We start from the raw sequence: 18,459 nt of genomic DNA on the forward strand, positions 1-18,459 counted from the left end.
CAATGCCAAGAATCTTCAGATGCCTTTTTGTTTGGCAAGTTTAAGGACTGTACAGCAATATCCTGAAGGCGCTGAATACACTTGGCCCCTACCACCAGTTGCCTTATTTCAAGGAACTGGCATATTCAAACCCTGGTTTCCTTAGACAAAGAGCCCAGCTCTGTATCCCAGTGTTTCCCAAATATCTGATACCTATTTAAAATAAAACATACTTCAGTCTTATCACGCCCCCCCCCCCCAAGGTTATATACACAGGGAGCAGTTTCTGTAACACCCCCCTACACCTTTCCCAGCCGAAAAGCCTAAGAATGTGTAGTTAACGGATTGTCCCAAGCTTTTCCTGTGGTGCTAAGGTGGAGACACGGCTCATTTCATTCTCAGCTGAGAATTTCTTTGCTTTCAGTTTGCTTTGATAATATCACGTTCCTCTTCCCCCACTCCTCTAACTGAGGGGACTCTTTTGATCCTTATGCAGACCAAGTGCACAATGTAAAGGGTCACCTAGACAGGATGAGGTGGGGATCTCAAGTCCCCATCTCAAGTTTGGCTCTGTCTCAAAAGAAATAATACACTCGTTCCCTGATCACTCCCTATGGCCTCTGCTGGGGTCGGCAATGTGGCACACGCAGACAGCTCACTCAGCACCCAGAAACTGTCCCACCATATCTGATTCTTTTTTTAAACACTGAAACTTTAAAAGGCTGGGGTAGGAGAAGAAAGCGGGAAGACCAAGGCTGGGGTGGAGAGGCCTCCGAGACTGGGGACGGGGGAGTAATGGGAGGAGTCAGGAGAGAGGAATGGGAGGAGTCAGGAAGGCCAGCAGGGGGAGGGAGTAGGGAGGGGGTCTGTGGGCATTTTGTATGTGGGATGTATGTTTAGTGTGTGTTATGGGGAGGAGTGATCCTGAAACAGAGAAATGAGTTGGCTGGGGTGAGTGGACTGCATGTGCTGGGGGTGTGGGGTAAGAAATTGGAGAGGGGGTGATACTGAAAGGAGGACAGAAAACCGTGGTTTCAAAGAAACAGGTTTGTGTTTGGGGTCTCAGACCCAACCTCTGCCTTTTATGCAGGATACTGGACAAGTTAGTTATCTCTTAGCCTCACCAGGTTGCCATTCTGTGAAATGGGTGTTTTGTGGCTGGCTGCGCCAACCACAGCAGCCATTTTATGAACGGACATCCCGTTATGGTGGCCATTTTGTGATGGAATCCATGACACTTTCTCAAAATTCCAAATGTGTCCAACGGCGCAAAAACGGTTGGAAACTCCTGTGCTGGTTACAATGGGCTGGAGGGGCCCTAACGTGCTTGCCAGCCACCCCCAAATTTGGCCAGCCTCTTTGTGCAAGCAGTTTCTACCAGCACTTTTATGCAGGAAGTCCCTTGCCCCCACTTTTTCTGCCAGGACTCAGTCCTGTAACACATCTGGAACTAGCATCCTTGGTCGTAATGTTCTCCCAAGAGCAGAGTTGGGTTTGGGTGCTGCCACCTAGGGGTAGCCAAGGACAAAAATTCAAGAGCAGACAATTCAACCCTCCCACCACCACTCTTTCACACACAGGAAGGATCATGTGGCAGTTTCCAGGTCACGTGTGGCCATCTGGTGTGAACAACCAGAAACTTTCCCCCCATCTTGGTACTGCTGTCACCTCTATGCCTCACCCTATCCTCAGAATAAAGTCTGGTAAGTTCTACCCATGACGTCACAGTGGTGGTTACAATGTCTTATACAGTGATGTCATGTCGTTGTGATGTGGCACCAAACATGCTGATCTTGGGCCACATCTTGGATGCAATGGGAAATGATGGCTTCTCACAATGGGCAAGAGGTGTGGCAAGTCCTGGGTTTGCATGCTTCCCCTAACCCTCTGGTGCACCAGAGGAGGAGAGCAAAAGCAGTTGCTTCCAGTTCTAAACTAAACCAGTTTCCAGTTACAAACCACAGCTCTGTTACACACAAACCCAGCAAACTACTGTTTGTTTAAACTATGGTTAATGAACAAGCCAGGATCATAAACCGTGGTTTGATCCTGGCTCATTTGAACTACCACAGTTTAAGCAAACCAGACTTTCCCAAGTTCCGATGTAACGGAGAACACTGTTTTTTTTTAAAAAAAAACAAAAGCAGAAACTTTTGATATCCTCCTTTGGCATGTGTCAGAGCAGAGGGGAGGGGGAATGTGAGCCCTAGGTTCACTACTACTTGCGCACATAGCAGGAAACCATGGTTTCCTGTTACATCTGAATCAGCTCTTTTAAGTGATGAGCTCTAAGCTGCCTTAGGGAAGAAGAAATCAGTAGGCAGGGTAGACATATTTTAAACAAACACACACTGATGATTTTTCTCCATATGAGTGAATAGCAGTCATTCACTTATATGAAAGTAAACGTATGTGCACACACACACACACCCCGCATCCAATACCACTGGCATAGGGACCAAACATAAGTGCCTGTGGCCAGTCCAGCTCCCCTACCCACCTGTATTTCAGGCACTGTATTCCACAGAACTCATTGGCACCCACTGGGAGCTGAGCCAACAAAGCCATTACTTTTCATTGAATGGGGAATGAGTGAAATAGTGCCCTGGTGCCTGCAGGATAAATAAGGCACCCACAGAAATCTGTCAGGGGAAAAGGAAGAGGTTGCATGGGTGGGTCATTTCATTTCTGCCCACCAAAGCCGACACATTCTTTGGGAGGGTCTGCCTGTCCTCCAGCAGCCGGGATTCTTCAAACATGAAGAGTAGCTTGAAATTGCATCATATTCTACAGGAACCAGAAAGGCAGCTTGGAGAACATTTGGGCCTTCTGGCCACATCTCCACTCTCAGGGCTTTTCTGTCTCCATCCAGAGGCGGCCGATGCCTCAGCCGTATCATGGGAAGCAGCGCAAAGCACCGCCAGGTAAAATGACAGGGTTTTCAAAATGCTGCAAGAGCTGCGATCCAGTCAGCAGCCGGGGGGGGGGGGAGTTTGCGGGGGCCCAGAGACAAGGTGCAAAAGAAATGCAGGCAACAAGACTGTTGCTGCCGATCTCCTTTTACCCCACTAAGAGGTAGGACAAACAGTCCTTCATTTACAACAGCCTTCTGCAACTTGTGGCCCTCTGGCTGTGTTGGACTACAACTGCTAGCATCCCGAACCAACATGGTCACATTGTCTAGGGATGGTGGATGTTGTAGCGCAATACAGCTGGAGCGCGCCAGGTTGGGGAAGGCTGGTTTAGGAAAAGAACTTGTCTGCCCCCATTAGCCTTGATGCTTAGAGCACGTCTGAGAACTCTGAACATGTGAATTGAACTACACAGGGAAGAGCTGCGAGTCAGAGGCAGCAGAGCAGAAGCTCTGCACACAGAAGGTCAGTTTCAATCCCTGGCATCTCCAGTTAAATGGGTCTCAGCTGGCACGGCTGACAAAAATCTTAGAGCAGCACAGGCAACCTGGTGTCCTCCAGATGTTTTGAAGTACAACTCTTACAATCCCCCGAACACTGGCCATGCTGCTGGCTGGGGCTTATGGGAGCTGTAGTCCAAAACAGTGCCTGGCTGCCTAGCCCTCCTTAGAGAGCTGCTGCCAGTGAGAGCAAAACAGTGGGCTAGTAAAAGCCAGGTTCCCAGCTGGGGGAAAGCCATGGCTCACTGGCAGAGCACAGGCATTGTACGCAGAAGGTCTCAGACACAGTCCTCAGCATCCCAAGTAGTAGGTGATGGGAAAGACTCTTCCTCTGCCTGTCACCCTGGAGAGCTGCTGACAGAGGAGGCATGACTGGGCTACTGGGACTTACCCACATCTCCCTTAGCGAAGCCCGCTCACTCTTTAAGAGCCCAATTAAAGGCCAGGCCGGGCCAGGCCAAGAGGCAAAGTCATCCAAAACTGATTTTAGGGGGTAATGGCCCCTGCAATTGCTCCACCATCTTCCTGTCTGAGCTGGAAAGAAGGGCACTGAAGCATTCTCAGGAAGAATCATTTGCAACCTTGCGAAAACTTTTTATAGAAGTTTACCAAACTTTTTTTTAAAAAACCCACCACAAAGGGGGGAGCCCAACTTCAAAGCTTCCATTGCCTTCTGCCCCCCCCTCCAGTCCAGCCACAACGTACCCCAAATCTGTGGAATGCACTATATAAATGTGGGGCAGGGGGGTGGGATAATTCAGTGATACAGCAATCTGTAGATTGGGGCAGTAAGACAGGCACCCCAATAGATGAGGAATAGAACAGAAAATCTCTGACACCCTTCTAAACCACACACAGGGAAACACAGCCAGTATGAAAGCACAGGCTTCATTTTGCCTTTCCCTGCTCCTTACACATAGCAGGACTAGCAAATAGCTCTCTTCCTGCCCAAGGCACCTGAGAGCCACAATCCGTTAGAGTAGACAGTACTGAGTTGGATATACTGACTCAGTGTAAGGCTGGGGTTTCTTCTTCTCAAATCGGGTTGGGAGGATGGGGCAGGGGAGATCATGGACAGATAGAGTTCAGCCATTTGGGGCCAGGCATATCAGGAAAACAACATGGGGGAAAGGGTTAAAGGTCCTTTCCCAGCATCACTGGTAAATTGAATCTGGAGTCCCAAGTCTCTCCTACCAGGTGCTTTAAAAGCAAAAACAGCAGGTGATCCAATCATGGATTGTGTAGTTGGGCCCTATTACCAGCCATAAATCCAACATGGGTCCTTGTCTGGCTGGCATTCAACCCATTCCAGACTTGGCTGCTGGTAGAGGGAAAAGCTCCGTGTTTCCCTCGCTCATACCGCTTAGTTCGAGAATCTAACCCGAAACAGGAACATCGGGAGCTGCCTTAGGGTTAATTGGTCCATTTAGCCCAGTATTGTCAACACTGACTGGCAGTGGCTCTCCAGGGTTTCAGGCAGGGGTCTTTCCCAGCCCTATCTGAAGATTCTGGGGATCAAATCTGGAATCTTCCGCATGCAAAGCATGTGCTCTGCCGCTAAGCTTCTCTTAAAAATAAGCAAGATTCCAGTCCCCATGGTTCTGATGTAAATAGGGACATTGCTACTTGCCTTATACGAAGTTAGATGGTTGGTCTATCTAGTCCAGTATTGTCTACACCTGCCTTCCACAATGTGGTGCCCTCCAGATATTTTGGACTACAACGCCCAGGATTTCTGACCATCAGAAATCAAGCTGGGACTGATGGGAGTTGAAGTCCAAAACATCTGGAGGGCACCAGGTTGGGCAAGGCTGCTCTACACTGACTGGGTCTTACCTGGAGATGTCAGGGGTTGCATCTGGGCCCCTCTGCATACAAAGCAGGGCTTCTACCCTTCCCCTAATAGCAGTGACACCACTAGTCAGGAGTTTCAAAGCCCAACCATAAGCCATCTCAGATGGAGAGAAGGATTTTGAACTCACGTGCCCCATTCAGACAGATAGTGTCTGAAAAAAAAAAAGTTCAAAAAGGCAAAAAGTTCAGTAATAAGGGGTCAGCTGCTTCAGCCACACAATGAGGAGGGTGCCTTGAGATCTCCCGAAATCAGGTTGTCACCACAGCAAATCCAGAGCCTTCCACTTTGCACAATGGCCAGGACTGTGTGCACAGTACAGACATTTGGGGGGTTTTGTTTTGGGGTTGCTGTTGTTTTAGAACTTGTATTGTTTTTTCCGTTTATACAGACGTTAAACTTCCCTTCCCCCCATCATCTCTGCTTGGAGGCTTCCTGTAAGGGCTTGGGGCCAAGGAGTGCCGAACCCAAAACTCTCAACTCAAGGACCTACCTCTGAGCCCAACATAGCAATTTGGTACACACACACACACACACACACACACACACCCCTCGTGGGCTAGGGTGGGGCTCTGGCATTCCAGAAAAAAGCCGCCAACATCTACCAAAGCACTTTTTCATAGGGCAGTCAAACCCATCCACCTGAGGAACGGAGCCAGATGAATTTGTTTCATTAAAGCAAACCTCCAGGGGAGGGAAGTGTCCCCCCTACCACCACAGTACATCAAGGAGATCAGAGCTAGAAGCAGCTCCCCAAAATTAGACTCAATATCCTCCAATCGGCTGTGCACAATGCTTAAAAATCATCGTCCTTGCTAAGTGGTAGCTTGTCACAACCATGCCCACCCACCCAGCTTCGCACAATTCCGGGTGAGGGGTGGGATCCCTTCCCCACCCTCTCTCTTTCTGTCTGCCCAATAAAACCTTCCCTTAGCCCAGTCGGCTGGGATGGGGAAGCCGGACTGCGATGACAGCCAGTCAGGTGGAGGCGATCAATAAGGCTGCATCTGCCCGACGCCTCCCCCCAACGTTGATTCCACCATCTCCAGTCAAAGACTCCGAAGCATTAACCCTCTGCTCCAGCAGAGGAACAAGAAAGCTGCACACTTCCAAATAAAATGTCCTCTCTGAGGAAAAGGATGGGGGAGGGGACAAGACGTCCTACGCACCACCCACCCCTTCCTCCTCCCCACTGGCTCAGCACTTCAGAGACTGCCGGCATGTGCCTCAGATTAGACAGTTTCCCCAGGGCATACCTCTGCCCTACATCCTCCCCACTAGTTAGAAAGGACGCGCCCAGGGCAAAAGAACAGTGACCCCCTCCCATTTTATTTTAAAATCTGAAAGATTGGCTGCGTCTTTCCAGCCACATGAGAGGTGGCATCAGCAGTGCCTAGGTGGGGGTGGGTGGAGAAAGCACAATCGTGAGGCAGATCACTCCAGACTCTATGAAGATGAGGCATAAGGGGGGGCAAAGCCCCCCAAATTCCTAGATCTAAGGGTGCTACATGAAAGGAAAAAGCCAAGACACCAGCAAAGATCGGATTTTGGAGAAAAGGCAATCTTACTGAAGCTGGACTGAAAACAGAAAGACAACCTTCCCCACCCCAGTTCTCAACTGTCTCACGGCACTGAGATTCTCACAACCGCCCCCACTCCCCAGGACTGAGTGACGCCCAGACCGGCTGCACCCCCTAGTCCCTTGGGGAGAGGCTCACCATTCCCCACATGCCCCTGCCTGCCTGCAGAAGGAACAGCAGTGAACATGGCAAGGCAAAGGAGACCAGATTCACTTTCCCCCCCCCCACCCCCACACAGAACAGAGCTCACAGTTTCCATCCTTTCCCTCACGCAGGTGAAGGGGGCAAAGGACAAATCCGGTAACTTCTCCCAAGAGGGAGGCCACCTTTTAAAGAACACATCCCCAGGATGGCTGCGAACCTCTTGGCCGTCTCCTGCCACGGTAGCTTTGCACTCCCCACCCCCCACCATGAACCAGCCCCTGCCCCCCGTGACCCTGCTCCTCTCTCCCCTGCAGTAATCCTGTCTTCAGCCACAGACACCCCAAAACCTCAATTGGTCCCCTCCATTCGCTCCGATAAAAGAACTGTCAGTTAGGCGCCGTCCCACCCCACCCCACCACAGCCAAAGGCCTGATGCTCATCCCACCTTTTTGGTCTCCCAGCAACAGCCAAACCAGGGCCTCCGCAGCCCCTGCCACTATCACCAACCTTCAGTAGGCGACTTTCTGCTACGCCAGGCCTATTCTCGTACCTGCCCACCCCCGCCCCAGGCCGCATCACCACCCCACAGAAACGCTCCGACACACCTTCAGCGAGACAACCCCCCACTTTCAGATTCTATCACTATTTAAGCTCTGTTTCTCTGTCCGTTGGCTTGACTCCAAAGAGATCTCCCAAAGATGCTCCATCCCACCCCCTAAAATTTCCTCTGTACCCCCAAGTCCAAGCTAATCCCCTCCCCTCCTCCAAGCTACTTTCCTTAAATTTTGGGCCCCTGGATAACTTTGCGCTCCCCTACTCTTCTGAAACTTATCCCCACCTCCAGAAATACATTGCGGCAGCCTCAACAAACTGAACCCCCCACTCAGCACCCCTCAAAATAAAATGAGCTTCCCACCACCACTCATTTTGACTCACACATATCTCAGCTCATAGTATGTTCCCACACCAACCACACATGACAAGTTTTAGACCCCCCCAAACCCCAATATTCAGAAATCCTGTAACGCCCCCACCCAAGAGATACACCCACCTTCACTCATCCAACACATCCCCCTGTGCATTAGAATCGCACCCCACACTTCACAACAGGCATGCCCCAAAGAAATTCCTCCCTTCGGAACCCCAAAGGTCAGAATAATTCCTAATAACACCCCCCCACACACAAAAGGGATAACACCAGCCGGCCTGACCCACACATAACACAGCCCAAAGTCTATCAGCGTAAACTCAAGCAAGGTATCACCCCATACTTTGCAACAGACATGATCCATAGGCAGTACCTTCTATACCCAACTCCTCAGGTTGGCATACACCAGCAAAAAAGTTATCCCCCCACCAACCCTTCACGACCCACATAGACCCCAGTTCAATCTCCTACCGAGCTATAGATATGCCACCATACACCTCCCCTCTGAACCCCAATATTCAGGATGTCACACTGCCAAAAGGTATCTTTGGAGCCATGCATCCCCCAGTTTAATAGTCACCATGATGGCACCCCAATATCTTGCAATAGGCAAACCTCCATCAACCCCCCCCCACACACACACCTTTTGAAGTCGTTCAGGACAGGATACCAAAATAAACTCCCAACCTTTTATCTGACCCACACCCCGTCCCCTAGAATGACACCTCTGCACCTTACATAAGACATGCTCAATAGACACACACACCCCGGTGCTTTCTGGACCCCAGTATTCAGGGCAGTTCCTACAACCCCCTCCCAAAGGGCTACTTCCCCCACACACATATCCCCCCCCACCAAATGACACCCCACACTTAGCGAGAGACAAGCCTTCGCAAATCCCCTCCTGAACCCCAACATTAAGGATGTCACGCCCTAAGCAGAGCCGCCCCCGCCCTTCAGTGGACCCACACATCCCTCCAGCCCAAAGGCCACTAGGAAGGCACCTCTCCTCCACAGTGCAAAATCCTACAGACTCCCCACCCATCACGCTGGGGCCCCGATATCCAGGGGCAGCACCTAACAAGTCCCCCTGAAAGGCCCACGTACCCGCCCCATAGCTTAATAGGCACAGGGAAGCACCCCCATTGCGCGCAACAGGCGCGCCACACAGACGCCCCCTTCGACCCCAATATTCAAACTGGCACCCTTCCCCCCTCCCCTCAAAATGCTACCCCACCCCTCTTTGGACCCACACATCCCCCCCAGCCCAAACGCCACTAGGATGGCCACCCGCCCTCATCCCCCCCACACACAGCTTGAGCCCCGATGTTCAAAATGACGCCTACCCCCCAAAACCTGGTCGCCCCCCTCACTTGACCCCCCCTCTCCCCATAGGACACTGGCCCGTCAATCACCGCCTCGGCCCCGCCCCCTTCCCCCTCACCTGACGGGGTGCGTTCGGCCGTGTGGAGATCAAGGTCCCTCAGGCCGAGCGGGGGGCGGCGGGGACGGGCCGCGGGAGGTGGGCGGGCGGGCGGTGGACAGCAGACGCGGCGCCACCGACACCAGCAGCCGCCGCCGGAGCCGGCACCCACCACAAACAATGCTCCTGATTGGGCAGCGGGCCCCGCCGGGCACGCCCCGCCTCCCGAGCGCCAGCTACGACGCCCATTGGGCGGGCGGCTAGAGCGACGGGCACTCACGCCAATGGGCCGGCCAGGCAGGCGCGAGGGCTCCCGCCTGCCGGTGCCCATTGGCTAAACCAAGCGGGTGACTGGCGTCGGGCGAGGCCAACGAGCGGCGGCGGAGTTCCCCGCGGGGCGCCTTTTTAATGGATCCCCCCGCTTTTTTTTTTTTATATAAAAAGCCGCCACATCCGGGTAACCGGAGGCCTCATGGATGGATAGATGGATGGATGTGTCGGAGGGCAAAAAAAAAAAAAAAAGGAAAAAAGGGAGGGGGGAGGAAATGGAAGAAGAGGAGCCCCCTTCATCCTCCCCCTCAGGGCTTTCAGGACCCTACGGGCCACCGTAGGCGTTGTTGCCCCTCATAAAATAAGTCTTTTTTTTTCTTTAAGAAAAGTTAAAAATAATAATTAAAACAATGAAGCCTCAAAAATGCACAGTATTCGTTGGGCCTTCTGGCCCGGGCAAGCCGCGGAGCTAGGCCCTAAGCCACATTTGAGTGACTCAGGCTGGCCGGAGTACAGACGCCACACACTGGAATCAAAATGGACATCAGGGGGCGGCCCGCCAGGAAGAGGCTTCAGGCCGCTAAGTCGGCGCTCTCCGGGTTCCCCTGAAATTGCCAAGCGAAGACGGCCGAAGCGGCAGTGTTTTAACTACACAGTTTTAAACCTGCCTTTGGTGATTCACCCATCTAATTCTGCTTCATATGTCTATATGTGTGTGTATGCATTTCATATATATGCGCACTCATGCACACAACATCACACTTGCCTTAAGTATCTCCTGCTTAGATTACTGCAACACACTCCACATGGGGCAGCCCTTGAAGAGCCTTCTGAAACCACAGCAAATGCAAAACATGGCGGCCAAATCGCTTTTTGCTGGCCATGTTACGACTGCACTGGCTTCCAAACTGTTTCTGGGCACAAGTCACGATGCTGGTGCTTACCCATCATGCCTGAACCAAGGGTGGGCAATTTGTGGCCCTCCAGATGTTGTCAGACTGCAACTCCTGTCGTCCCTCACTATCCTGGCTACCCTGGCTAGGGCGCAGGGGTGTTGCAGCCCAATAATACCTGGAGGGGCCACAACTTGCCCAAATGGTTTGGGGGCAGGATATCTGAAGGACCACCACCTCCCTTATGAGCTTGCCCATCGTTTAATGTTTGCTTCAGAGGGCCTGTTAAGTGCCCCACCGCCAAGACAGGTTAGGTTCCTGGGAACACAGAACAGGGCCTTCACTGGGGCAACACCCCGATAGTGGAGCTCCCTGCTTAGAGAGGTTAGATTGGATCCTCCTTTGCTTAGTTTTAGCCAGACCATTAAATGTTTTGTTCTGACCAGCATTTGAGGGATTTTAAATGGAATTCTGCTCTCTGTTTTTAAAGATGGGTTATTCTCCTGTTTTAATTTTAGTGTGTTGTTTATTATGATGCTGTTCTATATGTTTTCGTTTCGATGGCACCTTTATGGCCTTTTGGGAGGCCCAAAGGTGTTCAATTTTATATATATACATACATATATATATAATATATATAATTTTATATATTGTATATATTTTAATATATTTAAAATATATATAATACAGGGTGTTTCAAAAAGATGGACCTGATTTGAAATCACTATATCTCTGCAATCACGAACCGCCTATGAATGAAACTCTTACCACTTGAAAGGGTGGGGCATAGATAGGGATGTACAAAAGGTAACTTACCTTTCGCAAATTATGTTTATGGTTGGGGGGGAGGCATTCCGTCCCTCCCCCTGGAATCCTCGCCGGGGGGGGAGGCGCTCCGTTCCTCCCCCCCCCCCCCGGAATCCTGGCCGGCCGGCTGTGCTCCACAGCAATTCCGTGGAGCTGCCGGCCAGCTCCGCCAGCAGCCGGACATCCGGCCGCTGGCTAGCAGGGATGCAAATGGCGGCGGCCGTAGCCGCCGCCGTTTGCATCCCTGCAGTCAGCCGTGATAGGCTACGTAAATGTTTACATAGCCTATCACGGCTGACCTAAAACAAAAAAATGCGCGTACGCAAATGGCGGCGGCCATGGCCGCCGCCATTTGCGTTCCTTATTTTGGCACGTCTTAGTCTACGTAAACATTTACATAGACTAAGACAGCGAAAATAAGGAGAACGCAAATAGCGTAGCGTCTACGCTATTTGCGTTCCCCTTATTTTTGCCGTCTTAGTCTACGTAAATCTTGACGTAGACTAAGACGTGCCAAAATAAGGAAAACAAATGGCAGCGGCCATGGCCGCCGCCATTTGCGTACACACTTTTTTTTGTTTTTGTTTTTAAAGTCAGCCGTGATAGGCTACGTAAACATTTACGTAGCCTATCACGTTTTTTAAAAAAAACCTAGCCGTGATAGACTACCTAAATCTTTACGTAGCCTATCACGTTTTGTTTGTTTGTTTTAAACTAGAAATGGCAGTGGCGGCAGCTGGTCGGAAGACCGGCCACCGCCGCCAGAGCCGCCGCCGGAGCCGCCACCGGAGCCGCCACCGCCAGGAAGATCCGCCCAAGGTAAGTCTCGTCCCGGGGGGCGGGGGGGCGGGCCGTTCCACCACCGATTTCGGTGCGCTGGCATTCGGCCTCCCCGAGATCCATGGCGGAACTTTCGTACATCCCTAGGCATAGAGTTTCAAATATTACTGCTTGATGCCTCTCTCAGCGCACAAACAGCCCCAGGCCTCAGTCATTCACAAGATGGCAACCCTGCAACACAAGGCGTTTTGCGTTCTGCAGTTCAGCAAGACTGAATCTGCAGTTGCGGTGCAGCGTGCGTTTCAACGGCGTTTTGGCATTGATCCACCAATGCCAAAGAGCATTCGTCATTGGTACCGACAATTTGAGGAAACAGGCTGTTTATGTAAGGGGAAGAGCACAGGGTGACCACTAGGGATGGCAGAGAAATCCGCCACGGAGTCCAATGAGCAGGGAGCCTGGAGTCCGTGGCGGAACGGACTACACCCCCCGCTACCCCCCCGGGACGGACCCTACCTGGTGGCGGTGGCTGCTCTGGGTCATTGCCTCCATCCGCTGCCGGGCTGCGGAACAAAATGGCGGCCGGTGTAGCGGCAGCCATTTGCATCCCTGCCAGTGGCCGTGATTGGCTACATAAATATTTACGTAGCCTATCATGGCAAAGAGCAGGGACGCAAATGGCGGCCGCTACGCCATTTGCGTCCCTGCTCTTTCCGTAATAGGCTACATAAATATATACGTAGCCTATCACGGCCTAACATAAGGATGCAAATGGCAGCCGCTACGCCGGCCGCCATTTGCGGCCGCAGCAGCCCAGCAGCGGACAGCAGTCCAGCTGTGGATGGGCCCGGCCAGCGGCTCCGCAGACTTGCCACGGAGCGGAGCCAGCCAGGCAGGATTCCGGGGGGAGGGACGGATCGCCTCCCGCCACCAGCAGATGCTGCCACCGGAACGAGGTAAGGGATTCGTACATCCCTAGCGACCATGCACTTCAGAGGAAAACGTGAGAAGAATTCAAGAGTTTCCAGTGTAGCCCGCACAAGTCCACTAATCATGCCAGCCAAGAACTTGCGATCTCTCATACGACTGTCTGGCGTGTGTTAAGGCGACGTTTAATTGTGAGGCCATACCGGTTGCAAGTTCTCTGGCACGACGAGTGGACTTGTGCGGGCTACGCTGAAAACTCTCTTGAATTCTTCTCACGTTTTCTTCCGAAGGGCGTGGTCACCCTGTGCTCTTCCCCTTACATAAACAGCCTGTTTCCCCAAATTGTCGGTAACAACGACAAATACTCTTTGGCATTGGCAGATCAGTGCCAAAACACCGTTGAAACACATGCTGCACCGCAATTGCAGATTCACATGCTGAACTACAGAACGGAAAATGCCTTGTGTTGCAGGGTCGCCATCTTGCGAATGACTGAGGCCAGGGGCTGTTTGTGCGCTGAGAGAGGCATCTAGCGGTAATCATTTGAAACTCTATGCCCCATCCTTTCAAGTGGTAAGAATTTCATTCATGGGTGGTTCGTGGTTGCAGAGATACAGCGATTTCAAATCAGGTCCATCTTTTTGAAACACCCTGTATATAACCTGGCTTGGGGCCAGGTTCTCCATCCATATGTACCTGCCCAGACCCTAAGATCAACCTCAAAGGCCTTTCTTCAGGTGATCCTGCAAATGAGGTGAGGCAGGTGGCTTACTAAGGAGAGGGCCTTTTCAGTGGTGGCACTCCAGTTGTGGGATGACCCCCCAGAGAACCTCTCCTGGTGCCAACGTTGTGGTCTTTTCGGTGCTAGATGAAGACCTTTTTATCTCCCCAGGCTTTTTAGCCCTTCAGTTTACAAAAATTGAAGGGGGCCATAGGATAGCTCGGATTCCTGGATCTAAGGTTGGAGGCCATAGGATAGTTCAGATTCCTGGATCCGAGGCTGGAGACAGTGTTCTGACCTTAGACCCAGGAGTCTGAGCTCCCTTCCCCCTCCCCCTCCCCCTCCCCCTTGCAGCGATGTGCAAAGAACCATGCCAGCTGCCTTCAGAGTTCGCAAAAGCAACCTCGGAGAAGACATAAAGGGGGCAGTTCTGTGGGCGGGGCGGGGCGGGGCGGGGACTAGGGAAGCAGGGATACAAGCTATCCACAGCCCTCTCGAGCCTCTTTCCCCCCACCCCCTCTGCAAAGCCCTAGCTAGATGGGCAAAAAAGCCTACTAAAAAAGCCTTCTAGCAAAAATCAGAGTGGGATCCCACTCTTCATAGGATGCACATCAGCCTCCGAATTCGGAGGCTAATGGGCATCTGGATAGGATTGCACCCTTAATACATTATTAGATCTTTGTAGTGCTGCTGGCTTTTATCTTGGTTCCTACTTTGGTTTTATTCTGCTTTAAACATATGGTTTTATATTATGTTTCACTATGTTATTGTTTTTTATGGTTTTAAGCTTTATCTTGTAAAACACGCAGAGAGCTTCAGCTAATGGGTGGTACAGAAATGTAATAATTAATTCATCATTCAATCACACATTATATACACAGAGTTTTGAAAGCAACTAAACAGTACAGCAGATATGTAGAGTCTGGCTCCAGAAAGCAGACTGTCAAACACTAAATTACAATCTATGTACATAGGAGAACATTAGTTATTGGGCAGATATTTATGTAATAAATAAATATGATCATTTGCTATATATGTATATATTCAGAAACTGCCTTGTACCAATTCAAACCAGCTAGATGAACCAAGGCTCTGACTCAGTATAAAGCAGCTTCTGATGTTCCTAATAGGACTCATTCTCAGATATAGGATTGTGTTAGTCAGCAACAACTAGTAAACACACGAATGCTAGCCTTGCTTTGTCCTTTTTTAAAAAGTAAATGTTTCAAGGAGGCAATGCAAGGTGTGCATACTTCAGAGTAAACCACATTGAATTTAATGGATCTTATTTCTGTCTAAATCTGCATAAGAGCAGGCTGTAAACTTTATGGCCAGCATCCGGCAGGGATGGGAAGACTGTTCTGGCAAGAGCCGCATTCCCTCATCACTACTCTGTTGGGGGGTTTTAGGCTGGTGGTGGGTGGGGCCCTTTTCTCTCTCTTTCCTCTGACACTTCCTTCTCTCTCCCTTCTCTCTCCGTCTTCTTTTCCACCCAGTGGGCTGCTGGAATAGGGACAGATCACTTCTGCAAGAAGTCTGAACAAATAATTTCAAGAGGCCTCTTTAAATTACTCTGAGGGCCCAGGGCCAGTGTCAATGACAGGCATGTTTGGGCACCTTCCAAGGGCCCACATCTCAGCAGGGCCCACTGATGAGAGCCCCCTGGACTTGATCCTCCTCTTTACCATTCCAGTCTGCTCATTCATCCACCACTCGTTCTGGCCCAGACAACGGAGGTGGTGAGAAGGAGCAACAGCAGATGCCCAGCCTATTTGCTTACTGGCCGTCTGCCTGTCAAACAACAAAGTGGTAGCAATGATGATAAAAAGGACCAGAAGCAATAGCAGCTGGTGGCAATGGTGGTGAAAAGGTAGACTCACTGAGGGAGGGGGGCCCATAGAGGCCCTCCAAAACTTACTATGGGTCTCTGTGAATCTCTGCTCTAGCTTTTACTAGTTGCGGAGTTTGGGCCAACGCAGATATCCACAGTTGCTCTATGTTCGGTGAGCAAAGGTCTGATCACATTCTACTTTGAAATGATTAGATGCAGTTCTGCTAATGTGCCCCAACGAGGAATTGCATTTTTAAATTAAGCAGTACATTCCCATCTTTGAAATGTGCAAGGAGCAACTCCAGTGGCCAAAAAGTGACAAAGGTGGCAGGAGATGGAGAAACAAACAAAAAAAGTCCCCACACAGAATTTGGAGGGACCTTGACTTGGGGCAGAACACAGGCTCTGTATGCAGAAGGTCCCAGATTCATTTCCCAGCAACTCCAGTTAAAAGGAGTCAGGTAGCAGACCATGGGGAAAACACAGCCCTGGGCCACCAGTCAGAATAGATAATAATGGGCTAGATGGATGAACTGATCTGGATGAAGTAGCTTCTTACGTTCACTACAAAGAATTTAGCAAAATTCAGACATTTGGCAGAAGGGAATCAAGCTATTTTGGGGGGCTGTTTCCCAACTAGCAGACTCATTAGCACAGCCATCTGGATTTTAGTTCACACCTTGACACTTTTTCTCGCCACCTGGAGATCATCCCAAGGAAAAAAGCTGCATAGATCTCACAAGGGGCAGCAGTGGCAGGTGGAAGGGGTGGGGTGTTTTGGGTTTGGGTTTGAGTTTTTGCAAAATTGGCAGAAATATAGTTTGAGATAGCCTGACAGTTTCGAGCTGTGGTGACCGATGAAGACAAGAAAGAAAAAACCCTCGGCCTGAAACAGCCCAGAATGCAGAAATTCCTGGATTGCATGCTGTGGTGCCTTACAATGATTAATATCAACTATTAATAAATTAAACAGTGATTAATATCAATGATCATAACTTCTTGGGATTTCTCCCTGTTTTTGCCTGATGTACTGTTGTGGTCTCACCTCCTTCCATTCAGGGCAACACGATTATGCTGGATCTCTGCAAAGGGTTGCGATTGGCTTGTTTGGTCATTCTCAATGCTGAAAAATGTACCTGGCCTTGGCGGAAGCTGCCGTTGCATCTCCGGATGAGTCATGCCTTCACGTGTGTGTTTGCAGGTCTGGCAGACTGTAACTGGATCATGCTGTGAGGATGAGCTATTTTCTTTTTTCAGACTCTGGAAGGAAACTCTTTGGGGTGAGAGTCCAGTATAGGTGCCTGCCTGTAACGCCACCTCAGAAAGTATATTGTATTTTGCAAAAGATGCAGAAAAGGACAACCAGATCAAGGGGCTGGAGCAACTTTCCAGGTGAGGAGGGGTTACAACTCTGGGGGCTTTTTACCTTAGAAAAGGGGGAGTATGGGGGAGGGGCATGATAGAGGTGTATAAAATGATACCTGGATCTGGAGAAAGTGGAGAAGTTTTTCTTCCTCTCACATAATACTAGAACTCATGGGTCAATCCCAGGAAGCAGATTGGTGGGAGATTCAGGACAGATAAAAGGAAGGACTTCTTTGCAAAGCAGTTAAACTGTGGAATTCACGGTCACAGGATACAGTAGGTGGCTTTTAACTTGGACAGCTTTAGAAGCGGCTTTGACAAATTCATGGAGGAGAAGGCTATCAGTGGCTACTAGTCCTGGTGGCTTTATATTACCTCCAGTGTTAAAGGCGCCTTGCCTTTGAATACCGTGAGGGATGGTGCTATTGGATTTATATTCTGCTTGTGGGCTTCCCATTGGGGCAGCTGGTTGACTGCTGTGGGAACAGAACGTTAGGCAAGATAGACCTTTGGTCTGCTCCAGCAGCTCTCTTATATTCTGAAGATCTTCAATAGAGGCCCTTCCTTGAATGCCCCCACAACTCGAGGGGTGATGGGTGCCTGCCGGCAAAAGGATCTTCTCAGTGGTGGCACTGTGAAATGCTCTCCACAGGGAAACTCACCTGGCACCTATTGTAATGTCGTTTTGGCACAAGGCAAATGCCTTTGCTTTAAAAACAAACAAAAACCAGGCTGTAAAAGCTGACATACACAACTGATCACATCTCTCTGCTGGTTACTTTTATGCTGCCTTGTATATGCTTTATTCCTGCTGACTGAACTTCTGCTGCTCTTTTAAAAATGGGTGGGTTTTAACGTTTTTGTTTTAAAATGGGTTCTTCTACAGTAATGTTGATTTTGTCATAACCCGCCCTGGAAACATGTTGAAGTGTAGAATATAAATCCCTGAATTAATTCTTTAAGGGCACAATCCTAAATTGCTTTAGGGAGTTAAGAACGTAAGAGGAGCCCTGTTGGATCAGACCAAGGTCCTCCTAGGCCAACATTCTGTTCACATAGTGGCCATGGCCAACCAGCTGCCCCCAGTGGGCAGCCCATAAAGAGGACACGAGTGCAAGGGCACCCTCTCACCCATGTTCCCCAACAACTGGTGTACCTAGACCTACTGCCTCTAATACTGGAGGCAGCATATGGCCATCAGGACTAGTAGCCATTAATAGCCTCCTCCTCCAGGAATTTGTCTAAACCCCTTTTAAAGCCATCCAAATTGGTGGCTGTCGCTACATCTTGTGATAGTGAATTCCGTAGTTTAACTATCCTCTGTCTGAAGAAGTCCTTCCTTTTACCTGCCCCGAATTTCCCACCAATCGGCTTCATGGGATGACCCTGGTTCTATTATTATGAGTGAGGGAGTTACTCTTATGTTTCTGATCACTAAGGTTTATAAGCTTCATTGATTTTTCATTTTCTTTTTAAAAGCAACTGACCTCTCAACTTCTTTCTGCTTGGTTCTTTCATACATATATCATATTGGAAACTGGAGTTGA

General features: G+C 50.1%; 1 protein-coding gene across 4 annotated transcripts in view; it reads right to left on the reverse strand.

The window, feature by feature from the left end:
* GATAD2B (GATA zinc finger domain containing 2B) overlaps window positions 1-9,533 on the reverse strand; it is a 59,068-nt gene extending 49,535 nt beyond the window's left edge. The window contains exon 1 of one of the 4 annotated variants that reach the window (XM_084824314.1): window positions 9,340-9,533. The gene's annotated coding sequence lies outside the window, so the exon portion shown is untranslated. The remainder of the gene's footprint in view (window positions 1-9,339) is intronic. The other 3 variants (XM_084824315.1, XM_084824310.1, XM_084824307.1) reach the window with 3 other exon arrangements.
* Between the last annotated feature and the right edge of the window lie 8,926 nt (window positions 9,534-18,459).

The sequence above is a fragment of the Heloderma suspectum genome, chromosome 17, assembly GCF_057233095.1.
Source record: "Heloderma suspectum isolate Gila_16-S chromosome 17, 16-S_ref, whole genome shotgun sequence".
In the NCBI taxonomy this organism is placed as follows: domain Eukaryota; kingdom Metazoa; phylum Chordata; class Lepidosauria; order Squamata; family Helodermatidae; genus Heloderma; species Heloderma suspectum.